The sequence below is a fragment of the Ruditapes philippinarum genome, unplaced genomic scaffold (genome assembly GCF_026571515.1).
Source record: "Ruditapes philippinarum isolate M1 unplaced genomic scaffold, ASM2657151v2 ctg3423_1_1_1_1, whole genome shotgun sequence".
Taxonomy (NCBI): Eukaryota; Metazoa; Mollusca; class Bivalvia; order Venerida; family Veneridae; genus Ruditapes; species Ruditapes philippinarum.
This window is the reverse complement of record NW_026867151.1, coordinates 47588-59046: the sequence shown is the minus strand read 5'-3', so window position 1 is coordinate 59046 and position 11459 is coordinate 47588.

Sequence of the window (11459 nt, the reverse complement as noted above, 5' to 3'; positions counted from 1 at the left end):
ATTGAATTGTTTTCTTCCACTTTGCCCTTCTGCATATTTTCCCTTTTTTGAGAACAAATATAAGTAGGCAAAACACACTTTATTTAGATTTGACTTATGCCTTGATCTATGGTGGGTCGTCCTAGATAATAGGTACCGCACGAGTCATGTAATATTATACATAACACGTGTCAAACTATTTAATAAAAGTCTTAGTGAAGATTATAGAAAATGCAATTAAATCAAGACTTAGTATGATATATACATTTATGCAAATGAGACATTAAAGTAGTGAATTCTAAAAGACTTTGAAGATCACGAACGTATACATTTGTATAATTATGTAGTAAAATGAAGAATTACAAACCAGCAGAAAACGTCATTTGAATTAATATCATTATCTATAGAAGTTTCTATAATCAGTGCCGCTCAAACGTATGAAATCATTGATCGACGCACTGTTTGATCTTGTTTAATCTTTGATTAATCAAATCATTTGTCATTCTTTCAAGCCAAAGAAAAACAATTCAACTGATATACCTTTTTATTCAATCTTTGAACCGAGTATACAAAAGCTTTCATTTGATCAAAGTCCTTTCATTTCAGATCTTTTGTCTGCTATTAATTGTATTTATTGACATTCGGTGTTTCATTATTATGCAGAAAGGAATATACCCTACCTTATCAAGATTGGTTAAAACAAATTGCATTATAAAATATATAGAATATTAAATGCTAACAAACTGCATTAGATGTACGGAATACCGTTATTGCGATCGTGGTTAAACTTTATAATCCAGAGGGCGACTTTCGATAATGCTACATCGTTGTCACCATCGCGGTATCGTACTGTCGTCATCTCGTAATCGCACTCTTGTCATCGCGTTGTAGTACTGTCGCATTTTTGTATTGTCGTCATTGCATTTTCGCATTGTCGTCATCGCACTGTCGCATTGTCGCCCTCTGGATTATAAAGTGTAACGGTATTCCGTATATTTGTACACTATATTACAATTTTGATGTATATAAAGCGGAGAACCTTCTGCAAAAAAACACAAGAACTTTTAACTGTTTTAACTGAAAAAATTCATTCAACCACTGCAGACCACGACAATATAATTCAACGTTTTTGTCCAGACTGAAAGATGGAAAAGTCCATTTAAGAGATGTAACATGGTAAGATTTTCCCATTTTGTCGCATGAATAACATGTCGTCTGATTAATTTCTTATCATTCAACGATGTTGTTGATAAAATGTATGCAATAACTTCATGTTCACATTACATATTAAATTAAAGTTGTTGAGCGGGATATTGTAAATGCTTGTCTTAAAATTCCATTATATTTTAATTCAGTTCTGTAGAGTTTTCGATCGTTACCGTTTTCGAGGATGAAGATTATTCAACTTTTTGACCGTTTTGGTCTCGTTTTTTGTTGTTGTTTTTATTTATTTTTATTTATCTTTTTTTAAATTTTTTATTCATTTTTTGGAGGGGGGGGGGCGGTTATCATGCATTTCTTTAAATTAAAAGTGTATTTTATGTTAGTATTGGCACTAACAATCGGGAGTGAAAATCCTTGACGTGATTGCACTTGAAACAGAAATTAAAACAAACTACACTTGAAATGTCATCACATGTTCAATTACGTTTAGATTAGGAAACTCCGGAAAAAAAGAAACAAAATGAAACGCTATCCTAAATTTTATTTGTTTTTTCAATCCCTGATCGATCATTTAGTAATCAGATTTTTTTCTATTAGAATCATGCAATTCATTTATTTTGAAGGCAATTTTCGAGCACGTTTAATTTGTAGAAAATGAAACTTCTTAAGGCATCAGTCTGAACTAATTTCAACTTTAATTATTCCAGTTCCTGAATCAATAAATGATAAAAATTCTAGTTTTTTCCCGAAAGTCAACCATACATGTAGTAATATTTTAAGATAAAAGGGAAACAACCTCATTTAATATTGAATATTATCATAAAAATGACAGTTTTGGTTTTTTTTTTTGTATCATTTGATATCAATCGACAATCATAACTTCAGAAAAAAACATATTCAGAAACAGGCATTATTTTAATACAAAGATTAGTTGAATTGTATTATATCTACTGTATTTCTGACAATTTAGAAACGACAAGAAAAGGAAGCGAGAATAATTCTCTTTATTCTTTATATCAACATGTAAACATTGAGTGTTTGAAATTACCAACATTTCTTTGAAACTAAACACACTCACACGCAAGCATGCACGCACAAACTTCGAAGATAGAAATAAAATTAATTCCAAACGCTAGAAGCAGAATCCCGTATAAAACAATCAGGACAGTTACACAGGTGAAACAGTATCTCAGTGTCATAAAAATGTGTCTTATAATTCTGCGATACCATCCTGCTTGCATTAAGAAAATGACAAAATTTTGATAAAACATTTAATCTTTAATTCAAATATGAAACAAAAGCAGTCAGAGAATAAGGAACTTTTATTAGAAGCTTGAAGTTGATTCCTTGTCACAAGTGATGTGGTTTTTGATCAAAAAGAAACATTTATCTAAAGTTTGCAGTAGATAAATGAAGAAATATAAAAGTTATACAAACATAATTTATTGTACTGCAAAAACCAATTTAATCAGAAATCTCGACGAAAACACCGACGCTATCTCTCCAAATACTCCGCAAGGTTTAGCTAAAAAGCTATTATAAATTACTTAGGTGTACATCTTACTTAGTTATACATGTAAAGAGAATTATATGCAAAGGGTGAGAAATTTATGAGCCTCTTTGGTTTGAAGTTTCAGGAAATATTTTCCCAGATTCACTTTCAGAAACATCTTTTAAAATTATGTTTTATTATATCTGTCGTTCTAGCATCTAGATTATATCATAACTACAAACATTGATCGTTTTAAAGATATGTTTCTTAAATATCTATCTATATAATTCAAGAAGACTTTATTACAAACGCAATATTGCAAAATCAAATAACCGCCTCCGCTATGTAAATAAAAGTAAATAAAATCAATGATCGTACACGATTATCTTCAAAATCGTTTATTGTACGTATATGTTAGTTCTTTCCTATGCTGAAATATGTCAGAAATATAGAGAATATATTTAAAACGCTAGATTTATAAAACATTTTCTATTCAACAAAATCTCTTTACTAATTAAAGGACCCAAAAACAAACACCCGTGACTCAATAACATTTATGTCAATCTGTCTAAGTCTCAAAAGAAATGTTATTGTTTTACTGTTTGTATGAGTATAAGGAAAATATCAAGCAGCACGCCTCCAAATTCGTGCTAATTTCTTGTTTCTTGAACATTTTGAAAATGCACTCATAATATTGTGAAGTAACAAGAAGGAAGCAATTTAGACATTATCAATGGCACTTACAACCCACGTATACAAAACCAAAACGATGTTAAAATAAGCAAAAAGTAGCCTTCAATGCGTTACTAACGCAGCATTAACATACAGAAGTTAAAATACTGAAAAAATCAGCTATGAATCGCTCGCACACAACATGTACATTATTACTTGAATCTTGTAGTTTTTCGTAAATAGTACATTTTTCTCATGTTTGATTTTATTGAAATATTTTGGCTCATCTGGAGGTATGCAGCTTTAACATGACGTATACATGTAAATGAAAATATCAGCATCGGAAGAATCTAAGTTATCAAATATCATATACATTTTACCTGTACATAAAAAATATGAATCGGAATATAAAAAAATCATTATAATATTATAAAGTGTTTTTTTTTTTTAAGTCTACCAATTTTTAATTGGTATACCATAATATGATGCACATTCAATATGTTAGACATCTAGGGAAAACAATTTATAGTCCTTTTTTCATTTTATCAGAATCTCTTCAAAAAGTGAACAAACCATAACCAAAAGCTGTAACTCAATGTGTCAAAGAACTATTGCTGCGAAATATTGATATAAATCAATATTATATAGCGAAATATTGAAATCAATCAAAATACGTATGGCAAGGCCACTTCGTCATCATTTGAAGAATTATGAAACATTGCTTTTCTTCCAAGAATGTTTTTCCATTACTGTATGCGTCTCAAAATACCGTCGTTACATCAATATGTATTACCTGAAACATTATTTGGTTCCTTTTTCCTCATTATAGTTGTCTGGGGCGGAATAACTTGTAGATTACTTAATGCATTCATTCGTAAACATCTGACTGGAAACGAATGTTTGTGTCTAACTTATCTGTACTTGCCTTAACCGTGGAATATCACTTTACAAACAACTAGAATTTAAGACTGTTGTGTTTTGTTAATGTAAGTGTTTTCTGGGGGCTTTCATTATATTTTTTTCTTTTTACCTTTTTTCTTCTTTTGTATTTCTAAGTATGTTTTGTGTAAACCACAAAGAAAAATAACATTAAATTTTAACTCCGAATAAAAATGACCCATGAGTCATTTTTCAATCTGATAAATTGTTAACGTTGGAAATTGACCATTGTCTGTAAAATTATGACCCACCAACACAGATTGCAACGACTTTTGATGAAAATGCAATGTTGAAATGTTGGCAGGACCCATTCTCAACGTTAAGACTTGACACTTGGTCATTTTTTCAACGTTGAGAATTGACCCATGGGGTCAATTTTCAATGAGGTCAAAATTTAATGTTACACCGGCCCTCTGCTGAGCTTGGTACTATATTTCAAATCTTACTGTTAGCTCTTCAATAGCGGCTCGATTTATATTTACAAACAACCGTTTATATAGGACCATATTACGTGTCAAAAATCTTTGTAACTACATGTAATAATATATCCGTCAACAATATGACATATATGACTCATCGCCTGACACAATGCTCATTGCCAATCGGAACGTCTTCGGCTATTATTGGTAGTTTTTATCCGAAATTCGACGGAAAGAGCAGAGAATATGCGATTGGCAGCATTGCATGAGGTCCTTGTTACAAATGGTGTATCCGTTGTAAAACATTTCTAGAAAAACAATTTCACATTTTTCCCCTCATCAACAATTGTCTACGTAACGTTATTGAAAAGCTACATAATCAAATCTATCTTCTGTCTTTTATATTGGTTAATTAAATGTCTGAATATGATATATATCAGGGTTTTATTCCTAAGAAAAGCATTATTCGATTACGATATATATTTTCTGTCGTTGGAGGTTCTAAAACTTCAATAGGCAAGCAAGTATTGGATGATAATTCAATGTAAGCATTTTTCTTTGTACGTCAGAACCGTCTTTCCTTTAGTGCTGTTATTTACTGCTTATCAGTCGGTGCCCCGAAGAGCGCCGACTATATCTGATGCTGTCAGTTGTTGTTGTGTTTAGTTTAAACATATTAATTTCAACTCGATTGCGAAACAAGCTCTTTCAATTTTTATTAATCACTTTCGACTTCGCTTTGTGGAACAAACCAGTGCTGGTGTCATATGATGAAACATGTCGTTACCAGAGTAGGGCTCGAACAAATGATCCCTGGGTTAAAGAGGCAAGGCATCTTAACTACTAAGCCACCGCTGTAGTTAAATGTTAATGAAGGACTATTTATAATTGACTCCTCATTAGTTTTTAAACTATTTTTTACTTAAATATTTAACTAAAATGATGACTTTGTATATATTTTGAAGACGCGGTTAACCATTGCGCAGGATTCTGTTTTCGTGATTAGTTTTATTCCTATCATAAAAACTTGTAGTATGAAACCCTTTTACTTATTGAACGCTTCTTTCAAATTGAAACACTTAATATTCGGTGTTTTTTTTCTGTTGTCAATCATTTCACGAAAGAACATCTTTAATTTCACTAAATACGCATAGAAGAAGCAAGTCGCGATTTTGTCGGAAATTTAGTTTGCACTTAGTGATATAAATTGAACAAATAAATGGGCACATATGTTTATATGAACAGAGAGACAAAGATGAAAGCATGCTGATGCATGTTTTAATGCAAGTCTTAGAGGACAGCTGACTGCCACAGCCGCGCCAATAATTGCATTATTAAAACAGACTGACAAGAATAGCGCTAATGCACCATTTTTCGTCTGAAGAATCCCTGAACTAATTAAACGTCCCGCCCTGTAGACTCCGGCTTAAAATGCGTCTTCGTCTTAAAATGCAGATGTTAATACACAAAAAGAAGGTGCATTTACCCTGTATTCATGTATATAGTTTTATTACTGTTTTTCATAAAACAAGAAGGCCATGATGGCACTGGATTGCTCACTTGAGATACATTGCTTGGTCACACGTTTCATCTCTCAATGTCAGTCACTCATAAAGTCACACCGGGTTTCGTCATTTTTATCCAAGATGCATAATCTTAAAAAATATGTGTAGATGTCTGCTACAATATCTAGGCTCTTGTAATTTTACGCAAGAAAACTTCATTAAATCTGTGATTATATAAATGTGTATAAATTAAAGCTAGAACTGCCACGCTCATGGCGTGAATAAACCACCCCCCCCCCACGCATACAACTTTGTCAGAATCAATAGTATTTTAGAGCTCAAGGACAACCTCCCTGCCAAATTTGAGGGTAGTGTGCTAGTGCATAGCTAAGTCATGTATTATACATGTTATACAGGCATTCTGAAGCAGTTGAGCAGACAAGCCTATTGTAGTAAAAGCCCCTGTGACCTTGACCTTTGACACAATAACCTAAAAATCAATAGTCGTAACCAATCTCAATACCAAATATGAAGACTGTTGACCAAAGCATTCTCAAGCAATTCAAAATCAATGGGGGTCATCTTATGTTCATGATCAACCTCCATGCTAAATATGAAGGATTCTTAAGTTATTGGGCGGACAAACTTTTTAAGGTCAAGGCCCCTGCCACCTTAACTTTTTACCAAGGGCCTCAAAATCAATAGGGGTTATCTAGTGGTCATGACTAACCCACGTGCCAAATATGAAGACTGTGGCTCAAGGTCATTAACTTATTGGGCGGACAAACCTTTTTAGTCAAGGCTCTTCTGAATTTGAACTTTGACTTATTGACCTCAAAATCAGTAGGGGTAATCTAATAGTCATAATCAACCTCAATACCAAATACGAAAACTGTTGACAAAAGCATTCTTAAGCAATTGAGAAGATAACCTCTTTTTGAACCTGTGAACCAGTGACCTCAAAATCTATAGGGGTCACCAAATGGTCATGACCAACCTCCATTCCAAATATGAAGACTGTTACATCAAAGGAATCTAAAAAAATGGGCTTTTAAGTCAAGGCCCCTGTGACCTTTACCTTTGACCCAGTGACCACAAATTCAATATATAGGAGTCTCTTATAATCACGACTAACATAAATGCTAAATATGAGGACTGTAAGGACTGTGAGGACTGTAAGGACTGGTCAAAGGAATCTAAAGTTATTGGGCAGACAAGCCTTTTTTTAGTCAGGACCCCTGTGACTTTGACCTTTGACCCATTAACTTCAAAATCTATAGGGGCCATCAAATAATCATGACTATCGTCCATGCCAAATATGAAGACAGTAGGTCAAAGAAATCTTAAGTTATTGGACGGACAAAGAAAAACGTAAGGACGCCAAACGGGGAGACGTCTGGTGGACGGACAAGTTGATTCCAGTATACCCCCTTACAACTTTGATGTGCGGGTATATTAAGTGACTTCCATGACAAGAAACAATTTGGATCCCAGGGGTATGATTTATATAACTTTGGTAGAGAGCCAAAGGTGATACTATATGGAAAATATCCAAACTGTGAGCATTGTACTTTAAGAGAGGAAGATTTTAAGACAGTTTTACTACACAAGTCTAATTGAAAGATCCCTACTCTGACCTTTTATTTGAATACATAAAACCTTATCATGATTGTGCTCTTTTGTTAACAAAATGATGAAATGAAATTCTTATTGTATCCACTAATCTGATAATTAGAGTTAGACAGATCAGGGATCTATGTATTAAACGATGTGACCCCCAGTGTGTTACCATTTATTGACATCAGGGGGCATGACATACATGTGTACAATACTTTTGTAGCGGTTCACTAGGCAATGATACATGCCAACTACTGTTATCTCAGGGGCATGACTAATGATCTTCACAAGGTAATGCTTCATGTCAAATATCTAATCTCTTGCCATTGTTGTTTCACAAAAGAAACTTAAAAATGAGCCGCGTCATGACAAAACCAACGTAATGCGTTTGCGACCAGCATGGATCCAGACCAGCCTGCACATCCTTGCAGTCTGATCAGGATCCATGCTGTTCGCTATCATTTTCTCTACTTGTAATAGGGTTTGTTGAACAGCATGGATCCTGATCAGACTGTGCGGATGCGCAGGCTGGTCTGGATCCATGCTGGTCACAAACGCATTACGTTGGTTTTGTCGTGACGCGGCTCAAATATATTTTCCTATACAAGTCTATATATACTAAGTGACCCTGTGGGACCATATTTGACTCCAGAGCCATAATTTATGTAGCTTTTATAGAGTATTACAATGTAATTGTACATGTCAAATATATAAGCTCTGTTCAATGAACTTGCAGAGAAGAAGATTTTAATAAAAGTGTGTTTACTAAGTGACCCACCGGGCGGGGCTATTTTTTTACCATATATAACTTTTGTAGAGATCCAAGAAGTGACTCGCCAGTTGGGGCCACTTGTATAGGGCGTGACCTATTTAACTTTTGTAGAGGCGCACAAGGTGATACATGACAGACACACTGCTATCAAAAAAGTCCACATCTGAGCACTTTGTGCCCATGTAAGATGTTAGGTAAAATAATAAGAAACAAACTATTACAAAAGTCAATTCAACCTGTTATCAAAAATGTTTATTAAAAGAGATAATCTTCAATATCACAATTTATAGATAAGTAATATGAAATTTGCCCATGTAAGAAATTCTTATTTGGTTATATTCCTGCTCATTTCTCTAGTCAAGATAATAAAAAAAACTTTGAATTTAAAACTACTTCTGTTACTTCAGAATTATATCATTCTTAAAACATTATATGCAAGTTGTAGGGTTTGATAGGTTTTGAGAACTAGAAAAAAAGTTATCCAGGGGAAAAATCATTTGAGTAAGTGGCATAGATTTTCAAACAAAAAGTTTTAAGGTAATCTACCCTTTACATTTTATTAAACAATAATTATTATAATTCAATAATATTCAAAGTATGAAGTGAATATCTTTAAAAGTCTTCATAAATTATTCTTAATTACCACATATCAGGACCAGCACTTTGTAAAAAAAAAATATGAACGACAAAAAACAAAAACAACAAGAATACTAATATTATCTTCTTTTGAGATATGGCATTCCAATTTGCCCATTAGGATAATGGAAAACTTTGAGGTGAAAAAGCTTTTGATAGTTTCTGAGAAAATAAACTGTTATAGTGGCATATTTACATACTTCTGCATATTTCCTAAATGTTAATAGATTCATTAATATGTAATATACATGTTTAAAATAATAGTATTACAACTTAAATAAGTTCACAAACCTAAAACTTAGGACATTTCTGGCACTGATTAAACAAGTATTTCATGCATCACTGTGACCTTGACCTAATGACTAAATAAATCAAAAGGTTTTTCGCTTACAGACCATGTGCAATGTCCCTATAAAGATTCATAAACTAAGGCATATTACTTCTCAAGTAATTGATATTAAGACATTGTGAATAGTGTCACTGTGACCTTGAACTTTGACCAAATTACCTCAATATCTATAATATTATATAGTTTCTACTGGCTATGCAGATAAATATCTAATCCTAAGAAACAAAGCCATATTCCTTCTCAATTGCTTGATAGCACAAGGATTATTTACATAATGCCAATGTGACCTTGACCTTTGACAAAATGGCATCAAAATCATTTGGGCTCATCTACCAGCTATGACCAAAATAAACAGCAATATTAGGACTGCAGGATTAAGCACTCCTAGTAATTGGTTGTCTGCTTTTAGTGGTCAATGTTGTGGTGACCTTGATCTTTCACCTCCTTATGTCAATTAAAATATATTGGGTCAATTAACTAGCAATGTATAATTTTCCCACTGAGTAACATAAATAATGGCATTTTCCTTTACTACCCACTATACATACTATTTTATACACATTAAAATCCATAAACAATTTCTTAATTAATATTTATGATCAACACTGAGGTGTCACATAATTTAAACACTTCCTACTCCAATCAGAAGTCAATGAATTTTTGTCCTGGAAGTTTTCGGGTTTCTGGTAAAACTCGTGGAGGTGCCCAAGAAAATAGTTCTCCCTCTGTATCTTGTGTATTAACATGCAAAGGCCTGTCCACATCTTCTAGGTATATATTTGCCTTGTCACCAAGACCTTTTATAAAGTCAGCTTGACAACCCTTCATTTTTTCAGTCACTCCTGAACAGAAAAGCCTATAATTTAGTACCAGCCAAAGAAACATTACAGATACTGTACTTAGTGAGCCTCCATCAAAAAGATTAATAGGTCTACATTGCAAAAGAACATCATTTTCAGAGTCATAGAAACAAACGAAAACACTTTTAGCACCAATTCCAATGCCAGGTATAAGATAATTGTTTAATCCCTTTCTGTTTTTCTTTCGCTGCATAAAAGAGGACACAATTGTTTGAGACATTATCAGTGTAATATCTGCGGCACAAAAATGTTGTTCTGTAGAAGACTCAGACTGTCCTTCACCTTCAAGCTGATCTTGTAATTTAGACAATGTGACACCATCTTCCATTATAATATCTGTCTCCCCGTGCCATCCTCTCTTGCATCCTGAACAGACAAAAAAACAATATTTTAAAGACACATTATACCTCAGAAATCAATATGTTTATAATTCTTTTGAATGGTCAAATATGTGTTTACTTAATGAATTTAGAGCATGTAAGATGTGTTTATAATGAAACCATTCAGGGTGTTAATGCCCCCCCCCTTTAAGGAAACTTTTTAATTTGCTAGATCTATACAATAAGATCTGTTTTATTTTGGAAACAAATACTTGATTATCTGAAAAGTAATAACTGTTGTATACTGAGCCCTTATTCCTGTAAGACTTTTGACACAAGAGACTTTATAAATATACAAATCATGTACAAAGCTTAATGAATATACAACATTTATTTGGTTGGCTTATGTTTGTTTTACTGGATTTCAAGACACATATACAGTGTAAAGATCATATTATGGTGCGGGGGGAGGGGGGCTGGCTGGTGGATAGACCCCAGTTGCCCATTTCTGCCTTATTTCATGCACTAGTGGACACCTCAGAAGAACCACCAGCCTCAGCTGTAAACTAGATCAGGATAGCTGCCTCACATGAAAGGATCTGTAGTGTTTTGACAGGATTCAAAATGACATCAGTGAGCGGTAAAGTGATTTGCTGTCAGTGAACTTAATCACTCAGCCATAGAGGTCGCTAATTGGTTAGGTTTCAAGACACAATGACTGTGTTGGAGGCACAT